Here is a 27,873-nt window from a genome sequence, read left to right on the forward strand (position 1 = left end):
AATCATGAGTGAATTCCCATTCACAATTGCTTCAAAGAGAATAAAATACTTAGGAATCCAACTTACAAGGGATGTGAAGGACCTCTTCAAGGAGAACTACAAACCACTGCTCAATGAAATAAAAGAGGATACAAACAAATGGAAGAACATTCCATGCTCATGGGTAGGAAGAATCAATATCGTGAAAATGACCATACTGCCTAAGGTAATTTATAGATTCAATGCCATCCCCCTCAAGCTACCAATGACTTTCTTCACAGAATTGGAAAAAACTACTTTAAAGTTCATATGGAACCAGAAAAGAGCCCACATCACCAAGTCAATCCTAAGCCAAAAGAACAAAGCTGGAGGCATCACGCTACCTGACTTCAAACTATACTACAAGGCTACAGTAACCAAAACAGCATGGTACTGGTACCAAAACAGAGATATAGATCAATGGAACAGAACAGAGCCCTCAGAAATAATGCCGCATATCTACAACTATCTGATCTTTGACAAACCTGAGAAAAACAAGCAAAGGGGAAAGGATTCCCTATTTAATAAATGGTGCTGGGAAAACTGGCTAGCCATATGTAGAAAGCTGAAACTGGATCCCTTCCTTACACCTTATACAAAAATTAATTCAAGATGGATTAAAGACTTAAACATTAGACCTAAAACTATAAAAACCCTAAAGAAAACCTAGGCATTACCGTTCAGGACATAGGCATGGGCAAGGACTTCATGTCTAAAACACCAAAAGCAATGGCAACAAAAGCCAAAATTGACAAATGGGATCTAATTAAACTAAAGAGCTTCTGCACAGCAAAAGAAACTACCATCAGAGTGAACAGGCAACCTACAAAATGGGAGAAATTTTCGCAACCTACTCATCTGACAAAGGGCTAATATCCAGAATCTACAATGAACTCCAACAAATTTACAAGAAAAAAACAACCCCATCAAAAAACGGGCGAAGGATATGAACAGACACTTCTCAAAAGAAGACATTTATGCAGCCAAAAGACACATGAAAAAATGTTCATCATCACTGGCCATCAGCAAAATGCAAATCAAAACCACAATGAGATACCATCTCACACCAGTTAGAATGGCAATCATTAAAAAGTCAGGAAACAACAGGTGCTAGAGAGGATGTGGAGAAATAGGAACACTTTTACACTGTTGGTGGGACTGTAAACTAGTTCAACCCTTGTGGAAGTCAGTGTGGCGACTCCTCAGGGATCTAGAACTAGAAATACCATTTGACCCAGCCATTCCATTACTGGGTATATACCCAAAGGACTATAAATCATGCTGCTATAAAGACACATGCACACGTATGTTTATTGTGGCACTATTCACAATAGCAAAGACTTGGAACCAACCCAAATGTCCAACAATGATAGACTGGATTATGAAAATGTGGCACATATACACCATGGAATACTATGCAGCCATAAAAAATGATGAGTTCACGTCCTTTGTAGGGACATGGATGAAATTGGAAATCATCATTCTCAGTAAACTATCGCAAGGACAAAAAACCAAACACCGCATGTTCTCACTCATAGATGGGAATTGAACAATGAGAACACATGGACACGGGAAGGGGAACATCACACTCTGGGGACTGTTGTGGGGTGGAGGCGGGGGGAGGGATAGCATTAGGAGATATTACCTAATGCTAAATGACGAGTTACTGGGTGCAGCACACCAGCATGGCACATGTATACATATGTAACTAACCTGCACATGGTGCACATGTACCCATGTGTAATAATAATAAATAAATACATAAGTAAATAAATACATAAATAAAAGAATAAATCATTTTTGAGCTGCCTACTAGATTTCAAGCCTGACTTTAGATTTGGGATATATATATATATATGACAGTTTCTGTTCTAGAGGAGCAGGCAGTCTGTTAGGCCAGACACAGTTGAATACCAATAGATTATAATATTGAGGAAGTAGGCTGGGCGTGGTGGCTCACGCCTGTAATCCCAGAACTTTGGGAAGCCAAGGAGGGCGGATCACCTGAGGCCAGGAGCTCAAGACCAGTCTGGCCAACATGGCAAAACCCGGTCTCTACTAAAAACACAAAATTTAGCCGGGCATGGTAGCAGGCACCTGTGGTCCCAGCTACTCAAGAGGATGAGGCAGGAGAATCACTTGAACCCGGGAGGTGGAGGTTGCAGTGAGCCGAGTTCGCACCACTGCACTCCAGCCTGGGCGACAAAGCAAGACTCTGTCTTAAATAAATAAATAAATAAATAAATAAATAAATAAAAATACTGAGGAAGTATAACAATAAGTTATCTTTGAGACACGGAGGAAGCACAGAAGAGGATATAATCACTTCTTTTGGGATGCAATGAGGGGGAAAAATGTTAAGAGAAGCTTCCTAAGTAGGTGAGAGCTGAAGTGGATTTTGTAAAATAAAAGGAAATTAACCAGGAAGATAAAGGTAAAGGACTGAGGACATGTGAGGCATGTAAAATTAATATGATCTTTTAGTCACTTAGAAAAAATACCATAAAGAACACTAATAGTGTTTAAAAGCATCTACTCAGTGCCAGGAATTGCATTATGTATCAGTGAACATAACTTTAGACTTTACTATACAACGTGAAAATATATATTATTATCACTATTTTACAGATGAAGAAACAAAAGTCAGAAAAAATGTAGCTAATTAAAGTGATACTGTGTATAGCTAGAGCTGGGATATGAATGCTGATTTGTCTGACTCTAGCCCTAGTTTCTTTCCATTATATCAATTTCCTGGAAATATATCTCTGTTCATGGCATAGTGCCTGATACTATGCTTATTAATATCTTTTGAATAAAAGAACCACTGAGTGATTTGAAATAAAACTAAATTTAGTTAATTTTATTGGTGGTATATAGAGATAGTAGGAAAAATAATTGAAAAGAGACATAAACAGATTTGCGAATACTTTCTAAGAAAAATTATGGAAGTAGACTTTAGTTAAAATGAATGCTTTCATTGTTAGAATTCAACTTTAATCTTTGCAGAATACAAACAAAGACCCATTTTTCTAGAAGAAGTAACGGGGAAGACAGAGTAAGAAAGAGATAATGATGAACATTGTCTAATGTTACAGCATAATCTAGTAAGGTAAGAACAGAAGAGAATTCATTGACTTACCAACACAGTTGTCCCTAATCACCTCTGTGAACCTAGAGTGCTATGATATAATAATGATTGTGGTGGTTTAAAAAGTAAATGGGGCTGGGCATGGTGGCTCACATCTGTAATCCCATCACTTTGGAAGGCTGAGGCAGGTGTATTGCTTGACCTCACAAGCTCGACACCAGCCTGGGCAACATGGCAAAAGCCCGTCTCTACAAAAAATACAAAAATTAACCAGGCATGGTGGTGCGTTTGTGTAGTTCCAGCGACTTGGAAGGCTGAGGTGGGAGGATTGCTTGAGCCTGGGAAGTGGAGGCTGCATGAGCCGAGGTGGCACCACTGCACTCCAATCTGCGTGACAGAGCCAGATCTTGTCTCAAAAAAATAAAAAAAGTAAATTAAGGTGCATTTTATGTATGAGACTATGAGACCGCCAAATGATATTTCTCAGCCAACAGCCTTCACAGACATTTGTCTTAGAGCTGATTTGGCTACTCTGTGTTGCCAGTATGCTGTTGTAAGAAAGCACAGGAAAGCTTGTAAAGAAGAAAATAATTGGTATCATGGTCCTGAAAAAAGTTATTTCCTCAAGGAATAAAAATAACAAAAGAAATGATGTAATTTCTCAGCTTCTGTTTCAAATAACCTCAGTGAAGTCCTAGGGGAAATAGCTTATATCATATGTCTTACTCCTTAGGATTTTTGCTATAGAGGAAAAAGTGTGAAGTTTTCTTAATTTAATGTTTTATACATATTTGCTTGGTGTACCTGGACCTTACAAAGTGGATACTCTTTAGAAAGTGATGAATATTTTCACTTTTAAAAGGTTTCAGAGTTTAAAAAGGTTGAAAAGAATCATTCATAAAAGTTTAAAAACAACTTCATCAAGGGTTTCTCTTTTGCCAAAGTTATAAGTTTAAAATGAGAGAATGGATTTGGTTATTAACAGGGTTACCACCAGGCCTGAATGTAAATTAAACCTTTGCCAATAGAAGTGAAACAGAAAGAATCAACCAACAATTTTGTGAATTACAGACCTCATACATATTAAAACTTCTACATATGTAGTTATGCTTCAGTGAAACCCTTTACATTGTAGTTATACTTCAATGAAACCCTTTACATTAAAATAATCATCACGTATTTGACCACATGAAAATAGTTTACATCTACCACATTTGGTTTATCTTGGCCAAAAACAATTAATCCTTAGAAAATCTACTATATGAATAACTCAATAATAATCAAAGCATTTGAATTAGAAATAGGATCAAACACACTTTTTTGAATGAATGCCAAATTTTTATTTCTCAGTGGAAATGCTAGGGCATATCCAATATTCACTAGTGAAAAAGGCTATTTTCCATGAAGCCCAGTGAGAAGATGACATGTTAAACTTGTCCAATTCCTTTTCAGGGATAGCATCAAGAAATTAAGTCTTTACCCCTATAAACTGAAGCATTTGAAAATCAGTAATATTAAGTGAGCAAAATAACTTGTGGCAACAGGTGTCAGCCTGGGACACAATCAAGATGCAGAAACCGGGCCGGGCGCGGTGGCTCACGCCTGTAATCCCAGCACTTTGGGAGGCCAAGGCAGGCAGATCATGAGGTCAGGAGATTGAGACAATCCTGGCTAATACGGTGAAACCCCGTCTCTACTAAAAATACAAAAAATTAGCCGGGCATGGTGGCGGGCGCCTGTAGTCCCAGCTACTCAGGAGGCTGAGGCAGGAGAATGGCGTGAACCCGGAAGGCAGAGCTTGCAGTGAGCCAAGACTGCGCCACTGCACTCCAGCTTGGGCGACAGAGCGAGACTCCGTCTCAAAACAAAAACAAACACAAACAAACAAAAAAGATACAGAAATCACATGCTAATTTAAACAGAGAAAGTTTAATATATGAAGAATTATTAAGTACTGATAGGAGAGTAACTATAAAGATGTAAGAGAATCTAAAGGGTATCCTGGAGCTAAGGACTCGAAGAAGAGTGAACTGGAAGGATTTTCCATCCCAAGGCTGGGGTCCAAACTTCATTGGGAAAAGTGTGGTGGGAGCCCTCTTTCTCTACAGCAGAATAGTTTGCTGGGGTGTCCTGGCCAGAGCTCTGGTCCACAGTTGGGCCACAGTTGGACAAGCAGAAACAATTCTTTAGGGCACAGGTGAGCTAAGGGTGGTGGGTGGGCCTTCAGGAGTGCGGTAGTGAAGTGAGGATGTGTCTGTGTTGGCAGTGTGCAGTGTCTGTGTTGGGAGAACTATGGCAAAGTGGTCACTAGGCCCTTATATAGAGGCTGTGAAGTCACCAACAGACTGCCCCATTTGGGCATGTGGCTGGGGAAGAACACCACCAGATGTCATTACACAAGCACGTTGCCAATGGTCCATTGCTAATGGTCCACATTGCTAATGATCCAAGTAAAATCAAAACGTAGCATTAGAACCAGGAAGAGAAGCCCCTTCCTCCTGCAGTGACCCTTCACTGCCCTCTACTGACAAAGAGCAACGTCATGCTCACGGTCTAAGACAAATGCTTTAAGTGCCCAATACACTATTTCTGGTTAGCTACCAAAGAGAGCTAAGAGGCAATACACTGGTAACTGTCATGTCTTGTACATGAATATTATTATTCATTTTTTTTAAAATCACAGACTATACTTCTTAACGGCTACATACATTTTATTTATATTCATCAGAAACTTACTGCTTATTCTTCGCCCTTAACTACTTTTATAGACCAACATGGAACCAAATTTGCTGTCATATAGGCTGTTGATCTCTTCATCCACTAGCACTTTTCTGAAACAAAAAGCAAGTAATCTTCGAATTCACATAAGCATTTATCTGCAACTCTGGTGTTACTTGACGACTGACTTCTACCTTCCAGTATATTTGCTTGTGAATATGTCTTGTTTTTTGCTTTAGTCCATAAGCACCTTGAGAGCAGCATTTACCTTTGCATTCTTCACTGTATCATGCAGAGTACTTTACCCATAACAGTCACACAATAGTTGCTGAATTAATTAATAAAATATTTGGAATAACAACACCTAAGAGTGAGAGGTTACAAAACACAATAGTTCAAAATTCAACAGTTATAAAAAAAATCAAAAGTTAAAATACAGAATATGTTACAGTATTGAACATTGTATGGTAAATGTAACTTACTGGAAAGTATGAATTTTATAGTGATCAAATATTTTTCTTAATATTTAGATATCTGACACATGTAAAGTAGCAATGGTTCTTATTCTGAATCATTCTTGAATAAATAAGAAGAGAATACAACTTGGCTAACAATTTTTATCAATTCAGCTTTGGGTGCTAAGATAATTTAATTGGGAAAGAATAATCATTTCAACAACTAGTACTAGAAAAACCAGATATCCACATGCAAAAGGAAGGATTTGAAACTGTGGATAACAATGTACAAAGATTAATTCAAAATTAATCATAAATTTAAATGTAAGAGCTAAAACTGTAATTCTTTAAAAATATGAGTAATTATGGTGCACACAGATGAGGCAATAATTTCTTAGCTGCAACACCAAATGCATAAGTGGTCAAAAGAGAACATTGATAAATTGTACTTCATAAAAAATCATTTGCCCTTCAAAAGACAACATCAAAAAAATGAAGACAACCCACAGATTGAAAGAACGTATTTGCAAATCATATATCTGATAAGCGATTGTATCTGGCATATATATATATATTTTAAAACTCTTACACGTCAATAATAAAAAACCCCAAAGAACCTAACTATAAAAATAGGCAGAAGATTTGTGTAGATACTTGTCCAAAGAAGATAAATGACTAATCAACGAGCACATCAGAAGATACTCAACATCATTAGTCATGAAGGAAATGCAAATAAAAAACCCAATGAGACATCACATCACACACACTGGAATGACTATGATAATAATAATAAAACAGATAATCACAAGTGTTGGGAAGGATATAGAGAAACTGGAACCCTCATATATTGTTAGTAGGAATGTAAAATGGTACAGCCATTTGGAAATACACTGGCAGTGTCTTACAATGTTAAACATAGATTCATTATATGACCCAGTAATTTCACTCCTAGGTATCTAATCAGGGTAAATGAAAACACGTATCCATATGAAGACTTGTATGGACATGTTCATAGCAGCCTTATTAATAATAGCCCAAAAGTGGAAAGCACCCAAATGTCCATTAGCTGGTAAATGGATAAACAAAATGTGGTATATCCATATACGGGAGTATGATTGGTCAATTAAAAGGAATGAATACTGAAACATGCTGTTAGGTGAATGAATCTCAAAGATATTATGTTAAGTGAAAGAAGAAAGTCACAAAAGATGACACATTGAGTGATTCTATTCATATAAAATGTCTAGAATAAGCAAATGTACAGAGACAGCAAATAGTGATTGCCTAGGACTGGGAGTGGGAATAGAGAGTCACTACAAGTGGGCATCAAGTTTCTTTTTAGCTCAATGGAAATGTTCTAAAATGAGATTGTAATGATTGCTGCACAACTCTGTAAATACACAAAAAAGCACTGAACTAACAAGGAGCTAAAACTACAATGATAATCATGTAAGAAGTGATAATTATTTGATTCCCTTCTTTTTCTGTTTGAATCAGAATGCCTTGATAATTTTTTATTCTTTTCTCCTCTATAGGATTTCGAGGAGTTTAGAACTTTACAGAGATAATAACAAAAATTACAGCATTTGATTAATAAATCCATCTTTTAATAATTTTCTTTTTGCCTAAAGTCAAGAATAATTGTTCATCTTAGTATGTTTATTAATTACTCTTGGTGTTATGTTGGGCATTATAATAAAGAAAAATATTTGTTTCATAATTTAGGTTGGAATTTTGGATCCTACTCTGACTAACTAGGTACACTACTGAATTTACATTAAGATAACAGTACAGATAGATAAGAACATTGATTTCCTTAAGATCAGTAATTTGAAGCTTAAACATAGTATGCAACACATTGAGAGTCTCAAAGAAGTAACAAGTGCCATCTTTAGAAAATATTTTACATACCTGGTGTGGTCTTATCATAAGAAGTATATGCATACATACCTTGACATACTGTACTTTGCTTTATTGTGCTTCACAGATACTGTTTTTCACAAATTGAAAGTTTGTGGCAACCCTACGTCGAGCAAGTCTATTGGTGCCATTTTTCCAACAGCATGTGCCCACTTCGTGTATCTGTGTCACATTTTGGTAATTCTTGCAATATTTCAAACCTTTTCACTATTATTATATCTGATATGGTGACCTGTGATCAGTAATATTTAATGTCACTTTAGTAATTGCTTGGGGATGGCAAGAACTGCACCCAAATAAGAGTGAACTTAATTGGTGTTACGTCTGCTCTGACTGCTCCACCAACATGCTGTTCCCGTCTCTCTTCCTCTCCTTGGGCTTCCCAGTTCCTTGAGACACAAGAATATTGAAATTATTCCAATCAATAACCCTACAATGTGGGTGGTGGGGAGGTGGGAATGATTAATGGGTATAAAAATGTAGTTAGATAGAATAAGATCTAGAAATGTAGTTAAATAGAATAAGATCTCGTAACACAACAGTTATCACAGTCAACAATAATTTATTGTATATTGAAAAATAACTAAAAGAGTATAATTGGAATGTTCGTAACACAAAGTAATGATAAATGCTTGAGGGGACACATACCCCATTTACTCTCATGTGATTATTGCATATGATACGCCTGTATCAAAACATCTCATGTAACCCATAAATGTATACACCTACTATGTAGCCATACAAATAAAAAAAAAGTTTTTAATCCCTGCAATGGCCTTTAAGTGTTCAAGTCAAAGGAAGAATTGCATGTTTCTCACTTTAAATCAAAAGCTAGAAATAATTAAGCTTTGTGAGGAAGACATGTTGAAAACCTAGATAGGCCAAATGCTAGGCCTCATGAACCAAACAACATGCCAAGTTGTGCATGAAAAAGAAATATTCTTAAATATTCTTGAAGGAAATTAAAAGTGCTACTCCAGTGAACACAAAAATGATAAGAAAGTAAAATGGCTTTATTGCTGATATGAAGAAAGTCTAAACAAAAGATTGAACCAGCCATAACAGTCCCTTGAGCCAAAGCCTAATTCAGAGCAAGGCTCTAACTCTCTTCAACTCTATGAAGGCTGAGAGGGGTAAGAAAGCTACAGAAGAAAAGTTTGAAGTTAGCAGAGTTTGGTTTATGAGGTTTAAGGAAAGAAGCTGCCTCCATAAAATAAAAGTGCAAGGTTAAGCAGTAGGTACTGATGTAGAAGCTGCAGCAAGTTATCCAGAAGATCTAGCTAAGATCATTGATATGGTTTGGCTATGTCCCCACCCAAATCTCATCTTGAATTATAGCTCCCATAATTCCCACATGTCATGGGAGGAACCCAGTGGGAGGTAATTGAATCATGGGGGCAGGTCCTTGTCATGCTGATCTTGTGGTAGTGAATAAGTCTCAGGAGATCTGATGGTTTTATAAAGGGCAGTTCCTCTACAGAAACTTCCTTTGCCTGCCACCATGTAAAACATCCCTTTGCTCCTCCTTCATCTTCCACCATGATTGTTTGAGGCCTTCCTAGGCATGTGGAACTGTGAGTCCGTTAAACTGCTTTCCTTTATAAATTAGCCAGTCTCGGGTATGTCTTTATTAGTAGTGTGGGAACAGACTAATACAATCATTGATGAAGGTGACTACACTAAACAACAGATTTTCAATGTAGATGAAACAGCCTTATATTAAAAGAAGATGCCATCTAGGACTTTCATAGCTAAAGAGGAGAAGTCAATGCTTGGCTTCAAAGCTTCACAGGATAGGTTCAGTCTCTTGTTAGGAGCTAATGTCACCAGTGACTTTAAGTTGAAGCCAATTTTCATTTACTAGTCAAAAATCCTAGGGCCCTTAAGAGGTATGCTAAATCTACTTTGCTTGTGCTCTATAAGTGGAACAGCAAAGCCTGAATGGCAGCACATCTGTTTACAGCATGCTTTATTGAATGTTTTAAGCCTGCTATTGAGACCTTCTGCTCAGAAAAAAAAAAAAAGATTCCTTTCAAAATATTACTGCTGACTGACAATGTTCCAAAGAGCTCTGATGGAGATGTACAAGGAGATTAATGTTATTTTCATGCCTGATAACACAACATCCACTCTGCAGCTCATGGATTAAGGAATAATTTTTATTTTCAAGTCTTATTATTTAAGGCATACATTTTATAAGACTATAGCTGCTATAGAGAGCAATTCCTCTGATGGATCTGAGCAAAGTAAATTGAAAATCATCTGGATAAAATTCACCATTCTAGATCCCATTAAGAACATTTGTGATTCATGGGAGGAGGTAAAAATATCCACATGAACAGGAGTTTGGAAGAAGTCGATTCCAACTTTCATGGATGACTTTGAGGGGTACAAGATCCAGTGGAAGAAGTAACTGTAAATGTGGCAGAAATAGCAAGAGAACTAGAATTAGAATGCAGCCTGAAGATGTGACTGAATTGCTGCAATGTCATGATAAAACCTTAACAGAGGAGGAATTGCTTCTTATAGACGAGCAAAGAAAGTGATTTCTTGAAATAGAACCTACTCCTGGTGAAGATTTTGAGGACATTGTTGAAATGACAAAAAAGGATTTAGATATTACATAAATTTATTTGATAAAGCAGTGGCAGGGCTTGAAAGCATTGACTCCAATTTTGAAACAAGTTCTGCTGTGGGTAAAATGCTATCAAATGGCATCACATGCTACAGAGAAATCTTTTGTGAAAGGAAGATCAATCAATGTGGCAAACTTCATCGTTGTTTTATTGTAAGAAATTGTCACAGTCATCTCAACTACCACCCTGATCAGTCAGCATCCACCAACATCAAAGCAAGACTCTCCACCAGCAAAAAGATTATATGACTCACTGAAGGCTCAGATGACTGTTAGCATTTTTTAGCAATGAACTATTTTTAAATTAAGGTATGCACTTTTTTTCAACATAACACTATCACATACCTAATAGATTATAGTATGGTGTAAACATAACTTTTATATGCACTGGGAAATCAAAAAACTTGTGTGACTCACTTTATTGCAATATTGGCTTTTTTTGTGGTGGGCTGGAACCAAATGTGCAATATCTCTGAGGTGTGCCTGTATTTGGTCTTAGTCCTTGCTGCCTGGCACAGAGCTCCTATAACCCTTGTTATTTCCTGATTAATATGGGTGATAGCAGCATCTTTCTTATATTTGGCCTTAGTTCCAGTTTCTGACATAAGAGCTTCTATAATCTTTGGAATCTCTGGAGTGCCTTTTTGTATGCTAATGAGATGACAAGTGGCTGAGGGCCCCTACATAGCTACAGGATTGAGGCTAGTCACTAGAAAGACCTGCATCTGCAAGGGATGGGCTAGGGGCTGAAGATTAAGCTAACCACCAATGGTCAATGTTTTAATCAACTATGCCTACATAATGAGACCTCCATAAAAACTCTAAATTATGGAGTTTGGAGAGCTTCTCCTACACTATACTTTCTGCTATATGTCTCTTCCAGGCTGTTCCTTTACAATAAACTGGAAATAGTAAGCTCTTAAATTCTGTGAGCTGTTGTAGCACATTATTGAACTGGAGGATTTATAGCTGGTCAGTCAGAAGTTCCAGAGGCCTGGGTCTTGCAACTGATGTTTGAAGTGGGGCAGTTTTGTGAGACCGAGCCATTGACTTGTGGTATCTGAGGATAATGCCAAGTTATTATTGAATTGAATTGTAGGACACACAACTGGCTGTCAGACAATTGAGTGGTGAGGGAAACAAAAACAAAACAACCCACATATTTGATGTCAGAAGTGGTGTGGTTAAAACAGTAGTACTTGGCTTTTTTAAAAAATTTAGAATCTAAGTACTTAAGAGTAGGTATCTTGGCACCTAGTATTAAATATACTAGGTTCTCAATACATATTGTTAAATGAATGACTAGTAAATGAAAAAAGAATGAGAAAATTATTTCTTGCTCTGACCAACTTCCTGACTGTTTTACTCTAAGGCCCAATAAATATGAATATTACCATAATAGCTAAAAGAATGCTATTGATTAAAATGTTTCCTGTCATTTGTCTTTTGGCTTGAACAACCGATATATATACTAATCATAAATATAAAATAAAATAACAGGTGTGCTATAATTTTAAACAGCTACTTTTAAAGTTTTGAAATTGTAGATTACCCTCTGAGAATTAGATGCATACACCAAGGTTATTGCTAGAGGGCAAGAATTACTACACTTTAATATAAAACACAGTGGAGACTTGGAAGGGCGGTAGGTGCAAGGTGGGTGGATGATAGGAGGTTGCTTGGTGCTTGGTGGATACAATGCACATTGCTCCAGTGATGGATGCACTGAAGGCCCTAACTTCACCAAAATGCAATATATCAATGTAGCAAAATTGCACTTGTACCCCACAAATATACAAAAATTTTAAAAATTGATAAAATAATAATTAAAATTGTTCTTCACACTCTAATGTTACCTTGGTTTGAGATATAATGTGATCCTTGGATTTCATGGAGGATATTAATAATTCTCTTTCTTAGATAATAACAAACCTGTAACTATCCATATTTGAAAAATAAATAAGAACTTTAAAACTGTTACCACTTCCTTACCTCCCTTCCAGCTATCATATTATTTAGTATGCTCATCAAAGACAGATTTTAATGTATATTTTAAATTTCTTAAAAAGTTTGTATCAAGAACTCTAAGAAGAAAGTTGTTTTCTGCTGTAAAGTGGTAGAAAAATCAGAAATTAGTTAAACAATGCAATGATTTTCAGAGAGTTGTTCAATGTTAATATATAAATTATTTTGTCCCTGTTTCTGAAAGCAGGAAAACATCTGAGAATATTAAAGAACTAGCCCAAATGGGTTCATTTTGAACAAACGACGAGAGAAGGAGAGAGTGAATGAAAGTAGTGAGCCAAGCTCTTTGTGTGATTCCTACTCCCAGTGAGGACCAGAAAGGAGAATCAAAAAGAAAGAGAACAAGCCCAGTGCAAGAAACCATGCACTGGAATTGTTTCCTTCAGATTTAAGTGTTAATTGACTATATCTTGTGTGTACTGCATGGACTTTGTTGGCCTTCTGTTTTCCTTAATCAAGAAAACTCTAAGTTTTGGGCTCTGTTTATAGAACGGATGATCTTTTGGCTATTAATAAAAATGTAAAATGCTTGGTATTTTTAATGTGTTATTTAAATTTACTTCAAAAGTAATGATCCAACTAAAATGAAATAAAATTTCCATGATTATCAGAATAATTAAATAAATGTAAAACTACAAGGAAATATTATGAAGCCATTAATATTATACTATTGAATTATTCTGATGGCATTAAAAAATGTTTGAGATGTAATGTGTGCTACAAAATTGAAAACACCATAGGAATCCCATTATTCAGACAAGAAGAGAAATGGTTTAGAGCAAAATATTAACATATTAAAAGCAATATTTTATTATTGTGGGAAAAATCACATAGATTATGAAATCACAAATATTATTTTCTTCTTTATGTTTTTCTAAATATTCTGTTTTCTATAATATCATTAATGCATTCCATAACTATAAAATATAGTACTTGAATAATTTTCTAATAATTAGACTCAAGCAAAGACCAAAGAATGCCTCAAAATGAGCTAGGCGCGGTGGCTCATGCCTGTAACTTTGGAAGGCCAAAGCAGGTGGATCACCTGAGGTCAGGAGTTCAAGACCAGCCTGGTCAACATGATGAAACCCCATCTCTACTAAAAATACAAAAAATTAGCCGGGCATGGTGGCGCATGCTTGTAGTCCCCGCCACTTGGTGGGCTGAGACAGGAGAATTGCTTGAACCCAGAAGGTGGAGTTTGCAGTGAGCCGAGATCGCTTCATTGCACTCCAGCAGCCTGGGAAACAAGAGCGAAACTCCATCTAAAACAAACAAACAAAAGAATACCTCAAAATGATAAAAGGAGAAGTAATCAAATTTCTCAGACATTGAATAAGTAAAAACAGCTGAAGGTAATAATTTGAAGAAAAAATGCATTCAGAATTACTTTGAAAAGCAGTGCTTAATCATAGTATATATAAGTAGTTCAATACTCATAGTATATACGAGTTTAGAATAAGAGTTTGGGATTTGCATAAGAAATAAAAGAATTATTTAAATTATTATATGCTTCAAGTATATTTCTACAAAAACAGTATTTGCAAAAGCATCCCATAAAATATAAAACTGTCAGGTATTAATATTAAAGGTAACCCTAAAAATGTTTTTGTTTTGTTTCATTTTCAAATAACAATTTCTATTGAGAACCTAGACACCGAAAACGGAAGTAGGCAGTGGTAATGAGACTTAGTCACATCAGACAATATGCTGCACCATATTGCAAAGAAGGTACAGTATAGCAGAGGAAGACAGGGGAATTAGCACAATAAAGTGCAGTGGGAGAGATGATAGAAATCTATACAGGACCTAGGCACAACACAAAAGGAAATTAATCATACTTGGGGAAGAAGAGGTCGTGGCTATTCACCAAAAAAAGAAGCAGTAGCAAAGGCCTAGAGATAGAAACAGCTTTAGGTCTTCACAGAAATGCAATTAGTTCTTTCTGAAGGACTAATGGTAAGGTAGATCGACCATGGGGTAAGAAATAAATCTGGACAGCTCATGAAAGCCAGCCATGCTGAATAACTGAATAACTTTTACTCCAGGATATAACTTAGAGTCTTAAAAAGTAGAGATTTGGCCCACATGTTTGAAAGGTCACTGGTGGTAGTATGGAGATCAGGTTCTAATTGAGGGAAGGGAGTGGGTGAACATTTAGAAAAAGACCAATAGAAACTTCTTACATTGGTTTAGGTGACGAAAGATGAAAGTCCTAACGAGAGTATTAGAACATTTATATTTTATAATCCTCTGATTTGCTTTGCAACAATTTTTACTCACTTTTCACAGAACTTACAGAACTAAGCTGATATGTGCAGCTCATATTACAGTAATGAAAAATGTACTAACTTGTGTAATGTGACAGATATTTTCTCTATCCTGCATAATTCTGGGGGACTCAATTATCTGCATTATAGTAATCTCAACTAATACAGTGCAACAAACTTAATCTGAATAATCTATCAGATAATCTGATAATTCATCAGCTTCAGTGTCCCAGAATCTGATGAATTATCAAATTCATCCTTGTCATAATTTTTTTGTCTCAGGACTCCTTTTGATTGTTAATATTATTGAGGAAACAAAAAATTCTTCTTTATAATGAGTTCAATGTATTGCCATTTACCATGTTAGAAAGTAGAAAAATCACAAGCACATCAATTAATAAATTTATAAATTGTAATCATAAATCACATGTCAACAAAATAAATTTCAAGTGAAAATAACCATATTTCTAAAAGAAAAATATCTAATGAGATGAGTGCTTGGCTAAGTTATGCAGGTCTTCAAAATATTGGAAGATTTCATTATTCATCTGTTAATATTACCACTAATCACATCAGAAACCCTGTAAGTTTTGAGAAGCTGTTGAGCTCATGGTGGCAGATACATCTTTTTCAAAATAATAAATTTTCTCTTGAAAGGCCAAATTTTGTCACTGACAACAAATATTGTCAAATGTATTTTTAAAAAGACAGTCTCCATTTATTTTCAAAAATTTGTCTTTTCAATATCTGTTTGAATAATCACAATTTGTCTCTCAGTCATTTTTTCAAGTAAAAATAGTATTCTGTGGAAGTACAGCTAGTTTAGCTTGCAACTCAAACAACTACACAAGTGCTTTACCTTGAGACAACCAGCATCATAGTCGATATACAGCAGATGTTAATCATGTATACTTTCCATTTCTTCATGTATACTGAATATTAAAAATATGTGTACTTAATGGTATAGATTAAATAAAATTAATTTTTAGTATTTCGTCAAAGACATTCTTTTAGTGCAACTGGCTTTAATTTTATTCATTTATTTATTTACTTATTTTTACTGGGAATGAATTACAGTGAAGGATACAATGACAGTATAGTTTGTTGTCACTGTCTTAATAAGTGTTAAGGCTAGGGGTTTCATTGTTCTTCCAAATGTCAACACAGTGAAAAAGGTAAATAATGTTTTTGTGTCATTATGAAAATAGGTTGGACCTAATGAATCATTTAAAAAGTCTCAAGGCAATGCAAGAGCATCTGTGGACCACATTTTGAAAATAACTGCTAAAATCACATTAAGAATTTTTTGGCCGGGCACAGAGGTACAAGCCTGTAATCCCAGCACTTTGGGAGGCTGAGGGAGGCGGATCACAAGATCAGGAGTTCAAGACCAGCCTGGCCAACATGGTGAAACCCCGTCTCTACTAAAAATACAAAAATTAGCTGGACATGGTGATGTGTGCCTGTAATCCCAGCTACTCAGGAGGCTGAGGCAGCAGAATCGCTTGAACCCAGGAGGTGCAGGTTGCAGTGAGCCGAGATCGTGCCACTACACTCCAGCCTGGGCAATAGAGTGAGACTCCGTCTCAAAAAAAAAAAAAAAAAAAAAAGAGTTTTTTGAATTTTTGGATTATATTCTATATGCATCAAAGACTGAAAATTCTGAGAACATGACTGTGAAATTTTTTTTTATATGTTACTGAATGGAAGGAGGGTTAGAAATCAGCAGAGTATGCAAAAACAGAGTAAAACAAAATGCCTAGGAATGAAAAAAAAAGAGAGAGAGAGTCAGGGAGAGTAAGATAAAGTTTGGTCCTAGACAAGATACAGTTAAGATTCCACTTTTTGCTATTCCACAGAGATTTCAGGGAGAAAAATTACACTCCTATTTTCTTTTTCTTTGCTTACTGATTTCTATTTAGCTTCTTTTTTTTTTTTTTTTTTTTTTTTTGAGACAGCGTCTCACTCTGTTGCCCAGGCTGGAGTGCAGTGGCTAGATTCTTCTTAAGTATGCTCAAACTTCCTTTTTGGAATGTCTTCCAAAGGCACTCTTGCCTTCATTTGTACAAGTTGATTGACCCTTTAAAGGCTTTAAATATTATTGTGCGACCTCACAGACTCCTCAAATCACCTGAAACCTGAAACGCTGAGGCCCAGGTGGCACTGAAATGATGGTATTCTAGACCTGACACCGGACTGTTTTCTCCTTGGTTATGTCCCAACACACTGACATACACAGCCCAAAATACTACTGGCCTTTTTAAGTGGCATATCACATTCCAGGGTAATATCAAAACTGCTGCCTGGTAGCATTTGTGAAGTCTCAAAGTAACTCTTTCCAGGATTTTCAAATCCACTGAATTTCTTAGATTGAAATACGTATGCGACAGAATTCTCTTAGCTTTCTTCCCTCTATGAATATGTAATTGGAAACTCTGAGATCCGGTTTCTCATCTTTATTGGATTTTTTCTTTAATCTTAAAATTATGAATATTTGCTTTACAATAATCTAGATAAGGAGTCCCCAACCTTTTTGGCACCAGGGACCGGTTTTGTGGAAGACAGTTGTTCCATGGACATTGTGGGGAGTGAGGGCTGGCATTAGAATCTCATAAGGAGCGCACAACCTAGATCCTGTGCATGCCACGGTTCACAATAGGGTTTGTGTTCCTATGAGACTCTAATGCCGCCACTGATCTGACAGGAGGCAGAGCTCAGGCTGTAATGCTCCCTGGACCACTGCTCACCTCCTGCTGTGTGACCCAGTTCCTAACAGGCCAGGGACCAGTACTGGTCCATGGCCCAGGGTTTGGGGACCCCTGATCTGATGTTACGAAGTTACATCATTAATAATCTATTTCTCCTCACACAGATTTCTTTCCTCACATCCTCAACACATATAATTTCACATCTCCAAATGCAGCGTTCCCTAGTAATTACCCTTCTTACTCCATTCTGCCACCTCTGGCCCATTTTCACTTGCCGTTCCATTTGATAATCTAGTAGCTTCATTTTGCCAGCTTGATGAATTTGGTTCTAAGTAGTTTAAAAATTTAAGGACATACTATGTCAGTATTTACAGATGCATCTTATTTATTCTTCAGTATTCTCAAGTGTTCAATTTGAGGTCAAGTTTTGCTAAAAACAACCCATTGCAAATAGATGTTTTATATATATAAGATAAATTTCTTAAAATTCATGCTGAGTTCTAAAGAGAAAACTTAGGTTACCAAGTAACATGATTTTCGGAACACCACCAATTTGCTATTTCAAGTCTAATTTTACATTAGACCGATTCCCAAAGCTTTTCCATTCTTACAAAATTTTCAGAAATTTTTATTATACTGTACTTTTATTATACAAGGTTTGTGGCCTAATTTTATTAATATTCCAAAAGATAAAATATTCAGACATTCAATTGTTTCATCAATAATTTAAACTAAATTTACTATTTTCATTAAAGATACAATGAGTATCTTTGCATGAAACAGATTTACTAAATTCTGTTTGAAAACTAATGTACACTAAATTTTATTCTAGTTTTTAAGGCAACATATGTTTATTTTGGACTTTTTTTTAAGAAAAACATACCAAAACAATACCAAATTGGTAAGAAACAATACCAAAGAAACAATACCAAAGTATTTGAAAAAATAAATTGTTAACAATAATAATTTTGTTGTGTAAAATTGTGAGTTATTTCATCATCTTTATTAATTTATATTTTCCTTTTTGCTTTATATATTACTTTTGTCATAAGAAAAATGATATAATATTCTATTTTAAATTTTTTTTGTTTTATGCATTTTATGCTCCTTTTTTATGTACTTTATGTTCATTTTCCTTTATGTATTACTTTTGTTATAAGAAAAAATAAGATGTAATATTCTATTTTTTAAAACAAAAACTTTATAAAGAAGAAAACAGAAATCCTAATTCTATAAACCAGAGATAACTATTATATTATCTGCAGGGCTTTTTCTAAGCAAAAACATGTTTGTTTTTTTTTCCATAATTGGGGCCATATATATATATATATGTTTGTATGGTACTTTTTAATATACCGTTATATCCTGGTCGATTTTACATAGAATTAAATATTCCTTGAAACATTATGTTTAATGGCACTATAATATTTCATCATTTGCATAGACTATGATTTATTTAGCCATTCTTTCAACCTTCCAACATTGTGTATGTAGACTGCTTTCTTTTTTCTTTTCTTTTCTTTTTTGAGACAGAGTCTTGCTCTGTCATCCAGGTGCCAGGCCAGAGTGCAGTGGCATGATCTCGGCTCACTGCAACCTCCACTTCCCGGGTTCAAGTGATTCTCCTGGCTCAGCCTCCTGAGTAGCTGGGACTACAGGTGCACACCACCATGCCTGGCTAATTTTTTTGTATTTTTAGTAGAGACAGGGTTTCACCATGTTGACCAGGCTGGTCCCAAACTCCTGACCTCAGGTGATCCGCCCACCTCAGCCTTCCAAAGTGCTGGAATTACAGGTTTGAGCCACTGTATCTGGTCTATGTAGACCGTTGTTAATCTCTTCAATTTTGTTTGGGTTGAATTAGTTTTCCTACATGGGGATAGTTTGGTGGAAATGTCAGTAAAGGATCTGTTAGTTAAGTTTACTCTTAACTAAAAGGATCAGATTCATGACCCGAACTTGACCAACTAGATGTTTACTTCCTGGAATTTTGGTGTTAAACATGAATGTCAGGAAAAAAAAAAAGAAAAAGAAAGAAAGAAAGAAAAAAAAGGAGCCTAAAAGCAGTTGAGCTGATTCATTCTAGATTACAGCACCTTACAGAAACCACCAAAAAGTCCACCAACTGGGCTATCTGCTCTTATAACTTTCTCTGCTCCTGGCATTTTTCAGTTTAGATTGTAGCTACCCCTTAACTCTGTGAACTGTAATATCTTTTGAAGACATTGCTTTTATACTTAAATTAACCTGAGTCAGTTTCAGTTACTTACTGTAATACTTTAATTTTTTTTTACCAATTCCCCATGAATTCCTAATTTTATATCCTTTTCTGTCACTTTCCTCATTGAAATAAATGAGCGTCTTAATTCTTATCACAGATCATGAATGAAACTGTGACATTATAGGCACAGCAGTGGAATCAATGTCACCATCTTATTTTATTTCTGCCCTCACTTTGTTAGTCATCATGCCTGTAATTACAAACCTAATTAATTGCCTTTATTAGAATCTTAACACATACACAGATAACTCATTATTATCCAGTAGGAGGAGGGTATGAATAATGAAAATCCATCATTTATAAAATAACCACAACAGTTTCATCAACAAAAAAAAAATCAATTTAACCTTCTTTGCTTATGATTTTAGTAGTCATAAGTATTGCCAAAGACAACTGTTAGGGGCCAAATTGTATCCTCCCCAAATCCATATGTTGGAGTCCCAAACTCCTATACCTCAGAATATGACTGTGTTAGGAGTTAGAGCCTTTGAAGAGGTGGTTAAGTGAAATGAGATCTTTAGGGTGAACCACAATCCAGTATGACTGGTGTCCTTAAAAGAAGATGAAATTTAGACACAAAAGAGACACCAGGAATGCACATGCACAGAGGAAAAGACAGACATCAGCAAGCCAAGGAGACGGGCTTTAGAAGACACCAAACTTCCCAGCACCTTGTTCTTGGACTTTGAGCCTCCAGAACTGTGATAGATACTGTTATTTAAGCCACCCAGTCTGTGGTACTTTGTCATGGTAGCCCAAGTTGACTAATACAGAAACCAACCCTATTTGAATGGCACACTTCTGTCTCAAGTTCAATAGTTTCCCCAATGGTATCTGCGAAACAAAAGCATACTAGCAACATATATCACAAAGAACATGGATAATATTTGTGTAACTTTGGGAAAGCACGTGCAATACAGTAAATATGTTTCTTTGGAATAAATATAAACCTTTCCCTGGAAATATTTGCTCATTATCTCCTTAAATTTTCAGTGGAGTCACAAATGAATATGTTTCTAATAATGAGAAGAAACATTTTGTTGTGAAGTTAGATCAATAAAGTGTTTAATAGTTAAGGGTATATGGACCAATTTTCTGATTCTTTAAAGCTTTGTGGATTCTCGAGAACAAAGAATCTCACTGACCTTTTCTTAAAAGATATATCCCTAGTACCCACTGTAAGAAATAATTGATGCTAAAATCATAAACGCATGGATAACAATGTTAATAAGACAATTCACTGGGGAAAGAATTGTCTTCTCAACACATGGTGTTGGGACAACTAGATATGAACAAACAAAAGAGTAATGCTGAACCGCTACCTCACATTATATGCAAAAAGTTGACTCAGAATGAATCCTAGATCTAAATGTAAGAGCTAAAATTATACAACTAGTTGAAAAATAATAGAAGTAAATTTTTATGACCTCAGATCAGGCAATGGTTTCTTATACATGAGACTAAAAGCACAAGTGACAAAAGAAAAAAAATTAGAGTAGATTCTTCATCAAAATTAAATCTAAGTTTGTAGGTAGAGCACCAAAGGAGAAACAGGCAATATGAGAAGGCAAAGATTTTTGACCATTTACAGAGAAAAGCTAAAACGTCAGGTTGATTCTAAGTTAGAAGAGAAGCAAATTCACATTTTCTAGAGAAGAACTACAGTGTCCATAGGTAACTGAGAATAAGGGGAAGCAAATAGTGAAAAAAATATAAAAAGATAAACCATTGGAATATGAGTCTTGAAGGAATAAAAATATGATAACAAAAGTTTTAACATAGATGAAAATGAAAGCTGATGTTTATCAAATTATTTTGAAATCACATTCCTACTCATTCATTTGCAAAAAAAAAAAAAAAAAAAAAAAGATTTGTTCAAATCCCTCCGAGCAGCTCCTGTGTCCTGGCCACTATGGGGGATGTAAACACTAGTTTTCATCCTTAGTGTCTCTTTCTTGCCTGCACCTGGTCAGTTTATCATTTCTGGAGGAAGAAAAACTGACTGGGTGACTATATCATTCTAACCAATGATCTCATTCAAACAATTTTTTTTCATCAAATAGTACCTTTTCAACATTTTTTAATTTTTAAAAAAGTTTTTAGACAACAGCAGTAGTGAGAAGAGGGGAAAGAGTAGAACAAGGAGTTTGATGTGTAACTGACTGTGAACAATCAACTGAGATAACTCACTACCTTTGGACCAGTCCCTTTCAACATTTTTGAGGCAATTTTTTTGCATTCTAGGAACTGCAACATTTTTTCAGAGAACTTTACAAACTCTCAAAACTTTTTTGTGAAAATGACTGATTTATGTTTTTTTAAACCTAATAACTTGTTAACATTAAATGTTTTAAATTTATTTGACATAACTCTTTGATTTGTTTTTTTAAAAGTCAGGGGCAATTAGAGCCCTAAGCCCAATCTCTGAGACTCCACAGATCTGGCTGCACACCTCTATGGTGCTATTTCTGTTCGTTTCTTTTACTTTCAGGATCACCCACAAGGTTTGTGCCACTCTTCATACCTGTGAGGCACTTCACCCTTTAGCACCTTTGATTCACTCCATCATTGGCCTCATTAGATTTCTGCTTAAAAAAACACTTTCTCCACCTCTTTCATTATTTTCTCTCTGCATGCCCCTCTCATCCTCACTATCTCTTTATCTTGCATTATTTTTCTTCAAAGAACTTACATTTACTGACATTTCTTTGCACATTGATTTGCCTACTGTCTAACTCTGTCACCAGACTGAAAGCTGCATGTGGGTAGGAATTTTGCTTTATTCACCACATTCCTGCACTTAGAACACAAACCCTTCTATCTTCTATTGTACAGGAGAGCTTTTTTTTTTTTTTTTTTTTTTTTTTAAAAACAAATATCCGGGTGTGATGGCTCACTCCTGTAATCCCAGCACTTTGGGAGACTGAGGCAGGCAGATCACTTGAAGTCAGGAGATCGAGACTAGCCTGGCCAACATAGTGAAACCCCATCTCTACAAAATACAAAAATTAGCCAGGCATGGTGACACTCGCCTGTAGTCCCAGCTACTTGGGACGCTGAGGCAGGAGAATCACTTCAACCCGGGAGGCAGAAATTGCAGTGAGCCAAGAACGTGCCACTGCACTCCAGCCTGGGTGACAGAGTGAGACTCTGTCTCAAAAAAACAACAAACAAACCAACAAAAAAATGGAGTGGATTTGGGTAATCATTCTAAACCAAACTATTTCTGGAATTTTGGCATGGCAGAAAGCAGATGAATTACAGCTTGCATGTACAACTGCACCCAACTTGAGTCCTGAGTCTCTTGGCTAAGCTGTAGCTGTACCATCACATGGATGATGAGCAAATGTCAAGAGCACAGACGCCATGGCCACGGTGTGGCTGGACTGCTTGGATTCTGCCACTTACTAACTGTATAACCCAGCAAGTTAATTGAACCTCACTGTGCCTTGGTTTTGTCACCTGTAAAATTAACAGTAGTACCTACCTCATAGGATTAAATGAGGTCATATTTGCAAAGTACTGCTTAGGATAGTGGCTGGCACAGAGTAAATGCTATATGTTTTTGATAAATAAAACAATTAATAAATGGAAATCTAGGAATGTGGACAAAATTTAAAAGTTGGAAAAGCAAACTTTGGGGCAGCTTGGGGAATTTTGTCACAACTTCTTTTTCTGATCACAAGTGCAATGAGAATAAATTTCTTCCCACCCTACCCTAAACTAAAGCAATCTCAATTGAGTTGGGGAACATGCTTCATTCACTAATTAGAATTTCAAAAGGAAGTGATAACCTCATGGAGCACAGCCCCATTGACCCTGAGGGTGACTATACAGGACCTTCAATTGCTGATTCTCTCCCCACCCTTCTCTGGGATCTGTTTCTCCCACCCTCCCCATTCTGAGGTAGCTGGAAGAGAGTAGGCTTTGTGCCCTTTGGCGAGTATGGGGAGAAAGTAGTAGGTTCAGCCTCTCCAACTGCCCAGGGAGAAGACAATACCTTTCAAGGTCCCCAGGCTAAATTTTGGAGGGATGCTTCTGTGTGTCACTGTCAGGCTCACACCGACATAAACCCTTGAGAAATGCCTGGTCGGTGATGTCCTAGAGGTAACACCAAGCAAGCCCCAGATTTTCTCTTCTTCGTCAGCAATTCCCAGATGAGGTGCTCTTGTGTTTACCCTCTCTGAATCTCTGGATTCCCTGATAGTACCCTCTAAACAAGGAACTAGAATGTTTCTTACTGGATTCCTCTGTTGGTGGTGATAGAGTTTACTTTGGGTCTCTAGTGGGTCTGGTTGCCCCTAGTATCTCTGGTTGGTACAGCAGAATCCTGACTGAGCTCCTCAGTGCCTTCTTGAATACTGTATAATTAACTAGGCCTCCAATTGTGCCCCCCCTTGCCCCAACCCATAGATGGACAATCCTTCCTGCCATGTCTTAAAGAGAAATTACCATAATAAATGAATCTGCAGACAGCACATTTCCCAGCAAAAGGGGGCATGTAAACCAAGTCTATTAGTATTGGCAGCAAAATCCAATGTGTTATTTTTACCAGTATGAGCACTCTGGGTATCCTGGCCTCCTATATAGATATTGGAAACAAAACAGACAAACAATGTGAAGGGAGGAGGAAAAACAGCCACACAAATGAGTTACAGTGAGTTTAATGAAAACTAATTCCATTGCTGGGTCCATGTGATATAACCAGCCACTTGTGCTCTGTTCTAGTGGTTTATAATGTTACCTCACCCTCTCCAAGAAATTGGTTTCCCGTAAATCTCTGTGGCCATTCATTCCTGTCTACACATTATGTTCCTAAAATAGACACCAGCTAAAAATCTCTTCCAGGAGCTTTGTGAAGGAAGGCCTAAATTGCAAAACTCCTCCTAGAAGAGAGATGTGATTTTGTAATTGCTTCACAGCAATTACAAAAGCAACAATCATAAAAGAGAGTTTTAAAGGAGTTTTTCACCACAGTTATTCTCCTGAAATGCACAGCTGAGGGAAAGAACAGTGTCAGATGCCCCGCGAACGTGCGGAAGCTCCCAGTTGCATCACCCCGGCGTGCCAGGTATTGCAGCAAATAGGAAAGGTAAGCTACCCACTTCTCTGGGCAGGAGAAACTAAAGCAGGAATCACCAACCTCAGCATGGAATTTTCCTATTTCTGTCTGGCAACATCCTCTTGGGGTGATTTAAAGTGCATTTTGGAGAAATATATTCTGTTACTATACTAGCGCATCAGAAATACCACATGAACCTGCAAATCCATAGAAGAAGAAGCCACATTTTATAGGTGTGATAGCAACAGAACTTGGCAATTTGCAAGTTTGCTACTGCACTCAGAAATATTTAGTCACATGCACATATTGACAGTAATATACCCTGCCTTGACTTAATCGTTGCATTGGACAGGTGAAAAGCACCTACTCACCACTCCAGACCGATTTGTTAACAATCACCAGTGAGTAATCAAAGAGAACAAAAAGAAAAGAGAAGTAAATGCAGCAAGTGGGTCGGGTCTTTAACACATACCTCAAACAGGTAGTAGTCAGGAAACATGACAGCAAAGACATTTGGACAAGCCTCACCTCCATCCAGAAATAATTCTTATGCTGTTCTGAAAAGCAAGACAGTTCACACTAGGAACTGAGCAGTATCTGCAGTATCATTGCTGATTGTGACCTCTGTCTAAGTAAAAATAAGTCAATGTTTCCTATTTGGCATTGCATGGAAAAGGGGACTCTTTACCACTTCGTTCAAACTGCTTTTTTAGCGTGGCTCAATAGGAGTTGGGGGGGAATAATCATTGCCCCTTCCTTGTTCAAGGCATGAGGCATTTCTTCTCAAAAGCCCAGCCTCAGCCTCAGGAAGCTGAATACCCCTGCAATGCTAGGCTCCGGCAGCAGCCCCGCTGCCTTCTTTCTTCCTGTGGAGTTAAAACTGAGATCTAATTTTTGCTCCGTCCTTAAGAACAATATGACCTCTATTCCCAGCCAGCTAGTCCACTTCCAAATCACCAGTGAAGGAGGGGGCTTCAATAGGATCAAAAGGGACCTTGAATAGGTTGAAGGCAAGCAAAGGCAAGAACTGGCCAGATGCCAAGCTATTTCAGGCCAAAGAATCCCATCTTCTATCAAAATGCTGAATTGCAAAACAAACCTGATTTCAGTTCATGGAAGGTTGAGAGAGGAGGGGGGAGGGGAGGGGAGGAGAAGAGGAGGAGAGGGAGGAGGGGGACAGTTGTTCTGAATACACATACAAAAATGGACTTCCTGCTCTGCCCAAACTGAATTTCCATGGACCCTTTTTCCAAAGGAATAACTAGAATGAATAAACTTAAAATCAAGATGAAACAATTAGATGGCTTACCTGATTAAAAGGAAAATTATCCATCTGCAGTGAGGAACAGCATCACCCAAAGACGAGATGATAACAATGTGCCTTCAGTTGCAATTGTTCAGATTCCTTCTTGCAAAAGGTGACAAAGTATTTACAAGGGCTGCAGTCTCACTGGGGCAGAACACACAGACACACAAACACACACAAACGCACACATACACACATGCACCAGAGACCTCTGCAGTATCCTCTCGGCTTCATCCTTGCCTCACTCTATGGTACCTAATACAAATCAGCAAATAGCTTGTTTCAAAAAAAAAAAAAAAAAAGTCAAGACAGCACCTTACATTACATCGCCATCTAGTGGCTAAATATTAAACACTTTCTCACAATCCAGATCTTTGATTTCTTCCTCAACCTCTTTTTGCTCAGCCTTTTTTTCCTTTCTTCTCTGTAATCTCCCACTATTGCTTCTCCTTGCTTCTCTTTCATTCCCTATTGCTGTATAATATCATGAACCTAATGACTCAAAGAGGAAAAAGTTTGAAAGTAAATATAGCTATTTTCAAGTAGTATGTGAAAAACTTTAGCATTATTTTAGTTTGAAACTGTTACTTTATTCCTAATATGAATCGTTATCTATAAAAATGATATATCTTATAAATAAAACTTTTTCTTTTTATTCCACCAGGAGACAATCAGGTGGCCCTTTATTACAGATCTATGGCTTCAAATTTTTCTGTTTTAATATTGTGTTTTAGGAGTAGGTTTCATATTATAGTGAAGAGCTCGGAGTCACAAAATGTGAGTTTTACTTCAAGTTCAACACTGATGAACACATGCCTTTAAGAAAGCCACTAAAGTCTTCTATGGACATTTACATTCTTACTATCTTCATCTGTAATTAGAGATTAAACAAGACTTTCAACCCACTCTAAATTTCTATGGTTTTACTATATTTTACTCCAATGTTTTCCCATCCTGTGGACACAACCTAAAGCTTAATTATAATAAATCATTTTAATAAGCAAATATATATAGAAAGAGAGTCCAATTGCCTATTACCAAAAGATAGAATTATAAAAACCATGAATATCAGTTTTTTCTAAGACAATGAAAATCCATGCTAAACTAATTATAACTCTCGGAACTGAGAGTAGAGCTTTTTATGTTATACATTGTATTCTAAAATGGAATCAGCCTTAAACATTCAGTCATACGTAAAATCATGATTATGTGTAGATTAGTCATTGGAAGTAAATATTTCATCCTCATTATTTTTCTTTTGCCACCTAACACACTTCTTATTACAATCATTGCATGTGTTTTATCATTTATCAATATAACCTTCAATATTTAATCCTTCTCTTATTACAGGATGGTGAGATAAATACTATTAATGTTATTATAATTA

The 27,873-nt window shown here is 36.5% G+C and overlaps 1 protein-coding gene across 1 annotated transcript in view; it reads right to left on the bottom strand.

Annotated features, from left to right (window-relative positions):
* The window catches only part of SCN1A (sodium voltage-gated channel alpha subunit 1), a 148,812-nt gene extending 121,979 nt beyond the window's left edge, over positions 1-26,833 (bottom strand). Inside the window, exon 1 of the mRNA XM_009237789.4 lies at positions 26,490-26,833. The gene's annotated coding sequence lies outside the window, so the exon portion shown is untranslated. The remainder of the gene's footprint in view (positions 1-26,489) is intronic.
* Between the last annotated feature and the right edge of the window lie 1,040 nt (positions 26,834-27,873).

Source organism: Pongo abelii, chromosome 11 (genome assembly GCF_028885655.2).
Source record: "Pongo abelii isolate AG06213 chromosome 11, NHGRI_mPonAbe1-v2.0_pri, whole genome shotgun sequence".
Classification (NCBI taxonomy): domain Eukaryota; kingdom Metazoa; phylum Chordata; class Mammalia; order Primates; family Hominidae; genus Pongo; species Pongo abelii.